Genomic DNA, 13,311 nt, shown 5'->3' with positions numbered 1-13,311 from the left:
ATCCAACCTTTAAGAATTTAAATGATGCTGCCGTATAAAATGTGTACGTGTTTAAAGGTCTGTTGAGGCGGTGCGAACTGATACAGACTTGTTTCATGCTGGATGTGGCAAAGCAGTGTTGGCAGGGTGGGCCCTGCACGTTTGGGCTGCACAGCTCCTGTCATCACCTCCACCTTGTTTAGTCTAAGTGTCACTGTCTATCAGCTCACCGTTACACAGAAATATTCCTCTTTTCCCCCTGCAAACAAAGGAGGAGACAGTGCTGTAAGAAATGATAAATGAGAGAAAGGTTTTAACATTTAGTGTGGTAGAGATTTTCTTTTTTTTTTACCCAAAATGAGTAGCGGTGTTTGACGACACACAGCAAGGTGAAGGCTCACAGGTGTACGTTTCCCAAACTGTTCAAACAAGATGTTATGTTTTTGGCTTTTGATTCTCCCCCGTGATGTGTCTTCATTTCATCCAGGATTCAGAGCATCCTCATCCGACTCTGTTATTGATCCGCCATCGTTGTTTTAGAGCTGTACTGCAAGAGCTGTGTTCATTTGAAAGAAGGGATTCAAACTAAGTTGATGAATCCAATGAATGAATGAAAAACAAAAGAGCTTTCAAGCTCATTATGTTTCAGTGTCATTTTCCAACTTAATATCCAAAATATGTTACTGCATTTAATACATCAAACTCAAGTTGATTTAGAATTCCCAATCATTTTTGTTGTTCCATGTAAAGTTCATAAAATGTACTAGTAATAACTTATACATACATACATATTTCTATACAGTATATCCTAGTCACTTTGGTTTTGCACTCACATCATATAATGTGTGTAGTTTTATATTGTTGTATTTGACTTAAGCTCTTTGTCACATTTGCTTTATTCCTATACATATAATGTCTTCCTTCTGCAGGGAACACCAAGTGAGTCCAACTGACTTTTTAACAAACAAGGAAGAACTTGATGACTTTATAAGTAGCTGAAGTCCAGAGCTGGTGGTAAGAGTAAACTTCAGGTAACTGAGCAGCTGCCTCAGGGAGTGTGGTTCTGGATTCAGGCTTATTGCGTTGACCCCTGTGGAATGGGGCATCATCCTCTCACCTCCCTTTCTCAAGCTCTGTGACTTGTTATGTAGGGACGTCATGTAGGCGCCCTCCTCTGGCAGGAGTCCTCATCTACGCTCAACAACACCTTCCACATCACAAAAGGTTCTCAGTCTCGATTCCTGCTCCTGCAGTGGAGACACAGAATGGGTGTGAATGTTCAGTATAAACACATTCAGCTTCCATCGTGGCCCCACACGATCACACACACATACACCCACAGTCCAGCTCCCTCCCTATCTGTACACTTTCTCACACTCTGCCTTGCCCCAACCATGTTTAGAGCCACGGCTCGGGACTAATTGAATAAGCAGCGACCCTGTGGACCGCCTCTCTGAGGGATTAGGATATGATCTCAAAAGAGCGCTCCTCTGAAGGCAAACACAGCCAATTTAGAGCCATTTCATGCTCTGCGCTCGAGCACACGAGAGGCCGGCACGGAGGCCACACACACACACACACAGAGTAATTCATGGACGTTCAGATCAAGCAGGCATTAAGTCTTTCCCTTATGACACACAGCTGTTTTTATTTCTTCCCTTTTTTAACCATTTATCATCAGAAACTACCACCTGATTCCCACATGTTCATACAACAGCAATTAAACATATTTTTCTCTTTCTGTTTTTTTGCGAGTCACCCAGCAGTAACCCCTCAAAGGCTCCTGGCTGTGCTCCAAGGCTTTGTTTCAACAAATTAATTGTCTGAATCCTGTTTTTAATGACGCTTGCTTCCATTACATTTATTAAAAGTCCTCTCCGTTGGGCTGCTCTTTGTAATTGGAAAAAGTAAAAGGATTTGATTCTCAGATAAGAATCCCCCGGATAATTAAAAAATTCTTGCGGGAGAATAATTCTCTGAGATTTGTTTCCTGTGCTCACGTTTCATAATGGAGAAAAAAACAGTTCGCAAGCGTTCTATTTTCAAAACCAAATGTAATTATATTTTTCTTTATCAGTTCATCCATCCTCCTGGTGTCTTTTACCTGCCTGCTTTGGCTTTACACTCTCGCTCTTAAATATGAAATTCATAACCTCACCTTAAACACCATTTCTCGGGGGCTCCAGGGTTCACAGGAAGCAAATCAAACGCTGTGTGTTTTATTACATGCCTCAGTAATCCAGGAAAGGGAAAGCACATGTCTCGGTGAAATACGATCGAATTGAGATTATCTGTGGATATTTTGCCCCATTTTAACCTCTCGCATAAAATGAATCATATAAAGTCTCTACTTCTTCAGTGTATATATTATTTGTTGTGCAGAGTCTTCTTCTCTTTCTTCTCAGGCAGTAGTTTGCAGCCAGTGCAGTAGTTTATGTCTGTCTTTCTTTTTCCAGCTGCCTGTTAGGATTGTGGCTTCCCCCGCGGCGGTGTGCTTCTCCCCCCAGGCCGAAGGAGAAGTATGCCATTAGTTCACCAGACCTGCCATTGCTGTCAAAATACAAGTGGGGAGTAGATCTATTAGATACCTATATTTCCTGGTTGAACGGCCTCCATCTCTGCCTCCCCCCTGGCACATTAAATGGAGAGACAAAACCCAGATGACTGGTTCTGAATCTATGAAAACATGCACTAAGTACACTGCTTTGAATGTGGATTCTAAAAGAAAATAATGAAAAAGCCACTGGAAGAGAAAAAAATTGTTTCTTAAAGGACAATTCAATTGAGAAGACACAGGCTGCTGTCACGGTTTGCTACTAAGCCAAACTTTAGACTCTTTTTTACTTTTTCTCCTTTGACTTATATGTTTATTTGTAGTGTCTGCTTTTGCACCATAATTGGAGAATTTTCAATGAAATACATTTGTATCTGTTTTTCTTCCTCATAAACAAGGGCATGATTCCTTTCTTCGCGACAGGGCTACAGTTGCAAATCCTTCGTGTCATCTCACCTCATCTATCTTTATCACGAGAGTCAAAACAGTTGGAGGTCGTCGATGCTATTTAGCGCCGGACTTCGGTTCCGCGATGAAGCGAGTCTGGATCTTTAAGTAACAGAGGGAACGGTGCAAGAAAGATTTGTAATAAAAGCCCGCTCAGGTAAATCACTTTTCAACCTGTCATCACTTGCAAGGGTAGTATTATTGGAAACAGACGGTGTGTATAACATGTGGATGTTGGCTACTCGTTCCACGGTCCCTTATGACCTGGGCACCAGTGAATTCCACACTTCTTTGGGAATAATCTCTAAACCTGGATTTGGCAGGGAGAGAGTTTGATGTCTTTTTGTTCTCCCCCCACTGTTGATTATCTCATGTGTCACTGTTTTATGTGAAAACTTATACTGAAGCATCTTTAAGTCCATTGTCAGTGTGTGGAAGAATTCAGATTGTAGTAAAAGCAAAAGTAAAATCACCACACTGTAAAAAATACTATATTAATATCAACAACATGTACTTAAAGTATTAGAAGTCTCTGAAAACTGGCCTTGTGAGTGTATATTAACATCTGTATGTATTGCTATGTATGTTAAGCTGAAAATCCCTGGGTTATTTATTACTCACAATATAGCGTTTCACTAGCTGTGTTGTTTTAAACTAGTGTTACTATTACTTTTATATTACTCTTTGGTTATATACTCAAATTAAGATAAGATATTTTGTTATTTTGATCAAAAATCTCAAGCCTGACCTTTTCCTTAGAAATAAAGGGGAGTAAGTATGTAGTATATAAATCAACTGAAAGTATTTTGTTTCATTCCTCCACTGTCCGTCTAGTAGAAATAAATAAATTATGAAGTAATTCTGAGGCTGGAATTTCACAGTTTAAACAAACCCCCCAAAATAGTGTCCGCTAATAAAACAATCAAATCTAATGAACCGGCTTCAGGTGAAAATGTCAGGTTTGTGCTCACATGCAGGAAAATTAATTCAGCAGTTATTTGACTACCCCTTCTGTCTGGCCAGAGCCTTATCCACTAAGCTGAGTCTCAGGGCGGTCCACTGTTTGTGTGAGCTCTGAATCTGCAGGCTTTGCAGGCTTTCCTCTTCCCCAGGCAGGGCGGAGAGGCTGCTGACTCCACAATCTCATCCCTATATCCTTCTATCCTTCTTCCTCCATCCCTCCATCCCCCAGTGTCCTGTTTACTCTCTGCAGCCCTGCGGCCGTGCCACCTCGGAGACACTCCAGACCACCAAGGCCCTGGCGGCCGCCTCGGATTGGCCGGGCGACGGCCCTCACCATGGGAACAACGGGGAGAGGTGCTGCAGTGGGAGGGGGAGTGGCGCTGACGGTGGCTTAGTGGTGGGGATTTTCTCTGCTGTGGAGGGTGAAGGTATGATTAAATGTGGCTGTAGTCCTTGACATGCAAAATATATAGGGACGCTGCTGCATTGTGTGGCCTGGTGACCTCTTGTTGGGCTCCTCTGGATTTTTTGTATTTTGGAGCTTTTCAGTGGTGGACGACCATTACACAACCATGAAACCATCATGAAAAAGAAAAGTGGCATTTCCCTGTGACTATCTAGGGGAAATTTATGAAGACGTTGCACCTCTCGGTTACACAGGGACTGAATATGAACAAATTCCTCTTGCAGAATGAACTCAAACATTTAGTCTCAGCTGGGGTTGGCAGGAGGTTTTCATACCATCCTACTTAAATTTCCTCTATAGCCATGAATGTAACGGGAGATGTTATTTTTGACACTCTTAAGAAATCGGGAGGGGAGGTCATATTGGCTTAATAACATTCTGGGATTCTTTCCAAAGCTTCAGTCGCCCTCTGTTGGTGAGAAGCTGCACTGTTCTCCTCTCCTTGTCAGCAGTAATGTGGTGTGCTTGCTTGCACAGAGCTACACAGCACCACCACCAAAGCAACCGCAGCAAGCTTCATCATAATATCTATTTTTGCATGGGTGGTCCCTTTTCTTTCTTTTTTTTTTGGCATTGTTGAACTCAGTGACAGTAAGCGCTTGTGAATGTGAAACGAGAGTTGGGTGCAGTAAATAGAGTTCTGCTTAGGTCAGTCTGTCAGCAGCCCATCAGAGCAGACAGCATCGGCCAAGTAGTGCAGCTATCGAAGGGTTTTTCTCAGAACACTCCCTGGCCTGACTTGTCTGGTCCCTGTTCTTGCCTGAGTTGTTTTCTCGGCGAGCTGCCGTTGGGGACAGACGAGAGACTAAATGGAAAATTAGTTTTGTTTGGGAGGCGCTATCAAAGAAGCGTTCAAGGCCAGACGTCCAGACTGGTGTAAAGAGCAACTGCTGGAGAAGGGTGGATATAGTCGGGTGGACAGGTGTGTGTGTACAGTCTGCACTGATTTTCTGCTGAGTTTCTGGAAAGTCAGCTCCTGCTCCCAGGCGATCAGCGGCCGGTTTTCCCCGTGCTGATGTGTGCTGATGTGTGCTGATGTCAGTGCTGCAGGTTGACGGCCTCTCCCTTTCAGACTATGTGGAAGGGGGACTGCTGAGACAGCATGTAGGGGAAAGGTCCACCATCAAGTAATTAACAAAAAAAAGTACATATATTCTATGTACGTTATAGCAAGACTGCCACCACTGAATGACAATGACTAATATGCTCCTCAGATACTTTTATTCTCTGGATGAACAATCCTGACCCAGATTAACCAACAATGCGTCTTTAATTTCAGATTTTGTGTCACGACTAAAACAGTGGAACTCGCAGCAACAAAAAAAAAAAACAAGTGGGAAAAGTGCAACTGAAACAAAACCTGGGACACCGAAGGAAAAGGGGGGAACCGTAGGCCCTGACTCCAAAGTGTGTTTTCATAGGGTCTTCAGGATTTTTGACAGCCACAGGATACGTGTGGACCATTGTTTGTCCCTCCAAGTGCTACCTCAGTGGTACAACTTCCTCCTCTCCCACCAACCTCCGTGGCCACACACATACACACACACACCCGACTGCTTTACAGCCACTCACATCTCAGCTCTGTCTCATTTTCATACTTGCATGTTCTTCCTAATTCCTAATTTGTTGTACTTTTTAGGATAGAATGAGCAGTTATATCACATTAGAGGTACGTTTAACTGTGTAAATTAACCTACTTCACTAAATATGGAAAAGCTTCAACTGAAGACAACACAGACATTTTTGAACAATCACAATAATGATTCCTTTTTAAAAAGCTTAAATTTCAGACCCAATTTTAATTTTATTTAACTATTGAAATAAAAAAACATAGAGTCAAATTTGAATGTCAAATATACTGTACATCATATATGGATTTAGTGTATGAAATCTTTTCAATTACATTGTTGATGTAAAATGATAAAGCTTTACTCCAAAAGTCTAGAATTCATGTCATAAAATCCTATTAAGTGACCTCTATCAATTATTTTACTTCTTTCATGATTTAAATTTAAATGTTGCTGCTAATATAATTCTCAACGTAGCCTTTTCTTTAACTGTAAAGTATGTAGCTATTTTATTGACCATATTCAACCTTCCATAATACCAGAGGTATATGTGTGTTCATGCAGGTATTACATCATTGTCAATATGTATTACACATTAAACCTGTGTAAAACTATAATATTTGATAGGGCCACTCTTCTAAATGTTAGAGATTATTATTTATCAAACAATTTTGTTCTGGACTGTTAAAATAAAAAGTCCATTCACTGTTGTCAGGAACATTTACCTGATATTGTTCCCCAGCTGCAATAAATCCCCGGCCCCTGCCAGTAAGAGCATGAACATCATCCAAATACGCCGCTGAACGGACACAGACACAGTAAATCTTTTCTGCCTGCGCTGCCGGCCGCACAACACATAAAATGTCTCCCTCAAAATGGGCTCTTTGTGTGGTCAAGTGAATATGGCCCAAAGAATGAGCCGCAGCGCTGTGGCTCTTTTCCTGTTTCCCCCGTCTAAAAGCAGACTGGACTGAGACGAAGGCAAAAGAAGAAAAAAAGCCAAACTATGAATCCCAGAAGCAAAGCAGGCAGTGAATATTCAGCTTAAATAAGTGCAGGTATCATATCTCCTACCTTGCTTGTGCTGCTTTGTGTTATTGCTGCTGGATAATGTTATAAATAATGTCATCTGGCTGCTGTGGTTGTATCACTTTCCTCAAAAGTATGCTGGGTTTTAAGAGTCAACCTCGACTTTACATCTCAACAAGATGCTTGCTCCTACGACACGTATTCATTCGTATGCATCTTCTGCTTCACCTCAGTCTGACCTCTGTCTTGCACTTTCAGGGTTGTGTCATCCAAATGCCTTGAATCCTCCTGTGCCGTCTCGGGCTCCATCGTGGGAAATGTTTCACACTACAATAGCAGTGGCAGCACGGGTTGCTATTTGGGTGCCCTGTCCTGTGTTTTCGTTGGCCATCGGAGCTGTTTTTTGGGAGTCAGACAGAGAACAGGCTAAGGGTCTTTCCCTCTTTCTCAGTATGTCCCCTCTGCAGAGAGACCCGCGCTCAGCTCATCGATCACTGTGCACCAGGAGGGAGGACAGACTCTGTGGGTGGGACGAGAGAACGTAACCGAGACATGTGTAATATGGACACGTATGAAGCTTGTGCACGTCCAGTATTTGCTATTCTGTAATAAATGAAAGTTATGGACGCATTGTGAGGGTTAGTGTGAGTGTGTCAGAGCAGATAAAGGGGATCCAATAAAATATGACAGCGGCATGTTTTGAGCACGAAAAGTAGATGTTTGCATGAGTAAAGGGTCAAGAAGGAATTCATTTGTCTGGATGGAAAAGGTCTGACGTGATAAAACACGCACACAAGCAGCGTGTACACCACCGCCTGCACACAAGCTCGTGTTAACACACTAACCTCAGTCACAGAAAACATGCTCCTTCAGTCTGTTTGAACAAGGCGCTTGGCTCCATTTAGTTCCCTCAGCAATGACTCCTCAGCAAGAGCTAAAGCATAAAAGAGCTCGGCGCACACACACGTGGAGGCCTGATGGATTATGGCTCTCCTGGCCACCGAGGCCTCTCAGCAGGGCTGGCAGACTGAACAGAGACCCCGTGCAGGCCAAGGGGTGAGCCAGAGGGACGAGTAAATACAAAGCTGATGGAATGGGCCCCATTGTGGGACCGCCTGACCAGCCGTAGGGCCCAACCTGGAGATGATATGGAGCCAAGCATATGACCCGACAGCGGGGAACCTTCAAGATCATTAAAGGCTTCGCCGTGGCCATTTGATCAGTGTTGAAACCACCGACTGTAAACACTGGACACAGCAAGCTGCTGCTTTTCCCACTCATCTGGAAATCAATCTGCGTGTGGGTGGATGATGGCTATTTTCATTTCAAATGTCATGTTGTACAGTCACTGAAAAAAAAAAAAGTGCTGTACAGTAAAGATATGGAGCGTTTATGAGCTACTCACTTAATTATCCATCTACATTTAGCTCCTGACACATTATAGGACATCATGGAATATGGACAGTCCATTATAAAGATCTTATAGTCAGCTGGAGGCTGTGAAAACAAGATTTAAAAACAGCACTGATATACTATCACCTTTTAATTTGGGGTAGCTTACTAGTGAACAATTTATATGGAAGATATGAAAGCAGATATGGAATGACGTCAACATTAATTTAGATTTGTGTTAATGTCCACCTTACTGTCCTTTTTGTTCTGTTTTGGTCTCTACCAACTCCTGACGGAAATATCACAGGGCTGCAGATTGAGAGTGATAATTATGTGTAGGTTCAGAACAATGAGCAACACACTGAGACATTGGTTTTACTTTCAATTGATAATACTTATTTTTTTTAATCCCCTACAGCTGCTTTAAGGCAAGATTATCAAAGAAAAGGCAGATACACTGAAAAGTTTAACAATAGCCATGAAGTCCGTATTAGAGCTAATGCTGAAGCGGTGAAACCCCAGTATATTGAAGTTATCATAGCAAGACCCTTTTCCTCTAATAGGTTGCATGGTTACTTTGCTTTAACCGTAACTGGGTCTGTCAATGATATCTATATTTCCAAGATAACTACTAATGGGGGAAAATAACTGGATAACTGGACTTTGTTCCCATTGGTGGTGAACCTCAGCTGTGTTAAAAACAGATCACTCAACCCAGCGTGTTCCCACCGCTGGACGTGACGACACGTGTTCTGCCATTAACTGAACATAAACGTGGTCTGTGGCCCCCCCACACACACAACCTAACGCAAATCAGAACCACCTGCCCCCAGGCCCTGAGAAGTGGCCGGACTTCTCCCCTGGACCTCCTTGAAGAGAGGGAGTGAGAGGGAGAGAGAGAGCGCCTCTTGTTTGGACAAACGTCAGGGCCAGCTCCGGGGCTCGCACATGAAACGAAAGAGTGGAGCAGGGAATCTGGCCCTTCACGCAGCCTCCTGTAACCCCCGGGCCTCGGTCTCCTCCCTTCTGAGCGGAGCCCAATATTTTTTAATTACGTGAAGGAAACTCCTGTTACAAAGGCCACTTTCTTAGTCAATCTGCAGGGAGGCGCTGAGGAGTTCTGGGGTCACCCTCCCCTCTTTTTCTCTCCTCTCTCCGTCCTGTGTGTGGGCGGCAGGCGTATCGGCTAACAAACTGAGTGCATGCCACCCAGAGATTCGGGTCACCGGTGACAGCCCACCTTCCCAAAGCAAAGATGGCACCTGGTATCTGAAAGCATTCCCCCCCCGTTTTCACACAACACGGCAGCTACCTCCAGCATCCTTTCCCTTTAGCTCCTATCCACACCACACAAATCAACTCCAGCAGCAACTTACATTTTTTCAAGTATTATAAAACAAAATTTATACTTATTTTTGTAGACTTAGACGTGTCAGTAAGCATTTTTTTCACCCTGAGCTTCTTTACTCTGGTGGTCTCTAACTGACAGGAACTCGGGCACTATTTGTTATCTTTAGGCCCAATAAGTCCATCTGGTTTTGGTTTGGCTCCTCAAGATCGCCCCTGGAGATGTGGATGGAGGGGACTTAGGGTGAGGTGGTGGAGGGGCAGTTCTAGCAGCATTTTTTTTTTTTTTTTTTCTCTCCGTAAATTGAATTTCTCACCATTCCAACCTGGGCCTCGGACCAGGGATATAGAGCGAGAGCTTGTATTCGCCTTCCAACCCTCAGGCTCCTGAAAAGCTATGCACAAGAAAAAAAAAATCAGAGCAGGGAGAAAAATCTTTGGGAGAAATCAGTATCACCTGTTTTGTCAAAACGACTCATATGTTCGCAGTAATGGCTATTAACCGACTCGGATTCTCTCAACCTGCGTTTGTTACCGAGGAATGTACGAACTCTGTCTGAACCGGGCCCTACATGAAACCTTTTGTGTCCAATGAAATGATGTGTGAAAATAAACAAATAGTAGACTAAACAAAGCTGTTGGTCCTCGATGGGTAATCGGATGGAAAGTATATAGAATCTGTGTAAATTGGTGTGTATGTTGTGTATATGTTAAAATTAAATAATAAATGCACAATATACAAGGAGGAATCTTTTATTACAGGCAACATCTGGAGCAAAGACTAATACAATGTTGATGTACATGTACAGTAGCCATAATAAAAGTCTATATTAAGCTACCTGGCTAAATAGCTAGTAGCCACATCAAGCTAGTTGTATCTGCCCTTTGCAATTGTTTATTTTACATATATAATCAATATCAGAAACTGTTCACTCACTGTTTACTTAAAGTCTTTGAATTGAGCACTTTCTTATTATATGTGTATATGTAGGCTACTATTTATAGCAAAGACTAATACATTGTTGATGTACATGTACAGTAGCCATAATAAAAGTCTTTATATTAAGCTTCCTGGCTAAATAGCTAGTAGCCACATCAAGCCAGTTGTATCTGCCCTTTGCAATTACTTTATTTTACGTATACAATCAATATCAGAAACTGTTCACTCACTGTTTACTTAAAGTCTTTGAATTGAGCACTTTCTTATTATATGTGTATATGTAGGCTACTATTTATAGTTTTATAATTGGCTTTAATTGCCTAAATTATTTTTAAAATGCTAACCTCTATAGCAAAGTTCCATAAAATGTTGCAGTAGCCCACAGGCAAATCTCATTGTAGCTGCTTGTTAGCTTGTTAGCTATCTCCCAACATTAAAAAACACAGTTTATTTATATACACAATATAATAATAAATGGTTCTCTCAGTCATCTATTACCATTTTGTAAACTACAACTTGCCCGTTTTAGTTCTTAACATACACATATTCATCTTGACTTCTTTTTCAGTTGGCTTTTTATATCATATGTTCTGTATATATTCCTAAGGAGGGTTTCCATTTTTAGTCTCTATCCTTGTCCACTTTCTAAGAAAGATTCCACAAAAGAAACTTGAGTCAAATTCAGATGAACGACAGTTTGTCTCTCTCGCTGCCGTCCATCTGTCTAGTCACCGTCCAGTGCATGCCCTATAAATCAAAATGAGACAGAAAAAAGGAAAAAATACAAAGCTGTGAATTATTTTGTCGGCCCTGACAATTTTATGGCCATGACAGTCTCAAACTACTGGATGTAAAAGTGGTCAACTACTGGGTTTCTGTGCTTTTCAGCGGTACAGTTTGCTTTTCTGGTATTTCTGTACAATTAAATATATGTTTTAGATTGTACTCCCCCATAAAGTCTGCACGTATCCCTGACTAACCCTGTGGGTTTCTGTAAAATAAGACCTTACTGTCTTTTAAAAGATAGAGCAGGCTGAATGTTAAGGTATACTTTGTGGAAATGTAGCTTGAAATTCTCACATGTTCCTAACAAGCTCAGATGGCTGGTTCCTCAACCTCATTCATTTCCTTTTTTCCCTTATGTGACCTCAGTAAAAACTTTTTTCTGACTTTTCACTTTTTCTCTCTTGTCCTCGTCATAGTCATCATCATCATTGTCGCACTCAACTTATTTTCTCAGGTGATCAGACAGAACTGCATCAGCCCCTCAGACGCTCTTCATTAGCCTCCTGGAATCCGCTCTACTTTCCTCTTCAGTAACAGTGTGTGTTTGTGTGTTTGAGGTTTAAATAGACCCAGTCTGTGATTGTAAGGTTCTCACCAAACAAAGTTCACTACATTATGATAAAACACAGCATTTAACAACAGGGGAGGAGAATGCTTTCCTCTCAATAACCAAGAAAGAGTTTAAAGACATGAAAACGGTTTTATGATTATCTCAAACTAAATGTACCAAAGTGAGAACTAGAATAATGATAAAAATAATTGGTTGAGAATTATCCCTTACAGTAGAAGACCAAAAACTGACTGTACAACTTTACCAGTTCTATGTTGACAAAAGAATGCTTCCTAATGGCACATGGCATTTGTTCTTCTAAATGCGTAATGTTTTTGTATTTTTTCTAATATAAAAACATTTATTTATAATATAAAGGTGAAACATAAGTTTGTCATAATTTTTAGATATCACAGAAGCATCCTCCCCCTTTATTCTAAATATTTATATTCAACGTTGTGTTTCCTAATCCTCTTATTTATCTTCAACTTTAAATTAATAAATGTATGTATTAAGCCCCTTTACATTTTTATTAACTCTCGGCTATAACTTTAAACTGAACCTTGACAAAAATAGAAAAAAAGGAAACAAACTCTTATGAGACAATTTCAGTTTAATGGACGTGTACACACTTCACAAGTACATGCTGAATTTGAAATTAACACTCTGTGGTGACAAGTTCTCTGACTATCGCTCTATGTTCAACAACATTTAATGTAACATTCATCATGACAGTAAAATAACATCACATAAACACTTCTAACAACAGTTAATGCACTTAGGCTACATTATAGGTAGGTAGTGTATTGCTTTCAGTTAGTGATCCTTCACAGAAGGTAGTTTAAAGATAACTTTGTAACGTGGAAAAAGCATCTAAGTTATAATTCTTTTCTATTAAATCTCACGTAAACATAATACGACATGCAACAAAGAAGAAAATAAAAAATAAAAACTTTGCTGATAAGACATAAACGGTGTTGGTGAAATGTATTTTCCTTATAAACACTAGGAAGAAGCACGAGGAGACATGAGCAGATTCGAACACACAAGCCTTTCCAGTGGTACTACCGTAGGTTCGGGTATGATATATGATAAAATAAATAACTGTATATAAAGTGCACATACTACAGCTCATTGCACCAGCCACAAAAATTCCCTTCTGTCCTCACGCACAGTCCACATACACGAAGATATGAAAACATCTGGGTTTTAATCTACAGTTCAGTGTCTATTTACAGCCCAAACAGAATATTGCTAACTGAGAAGGGAGATCATTACAGTCACGTTGAC

Source organism: Limanda limanda, chromosome 13 (genome assembly GCF_963576545.1).
Source record: "Limanda limanda chromosome 13, fLimLim1.1, whole genome shotgun sequence".
NCBI lineage: Eukaryota > Metazoa > Chordata > Actinopteri > Pleuronectiformes > Pleuronectidae > Limanda > Limanda limanda.
Note: the sequence above shows the minus strand (reverse complement) of the source record.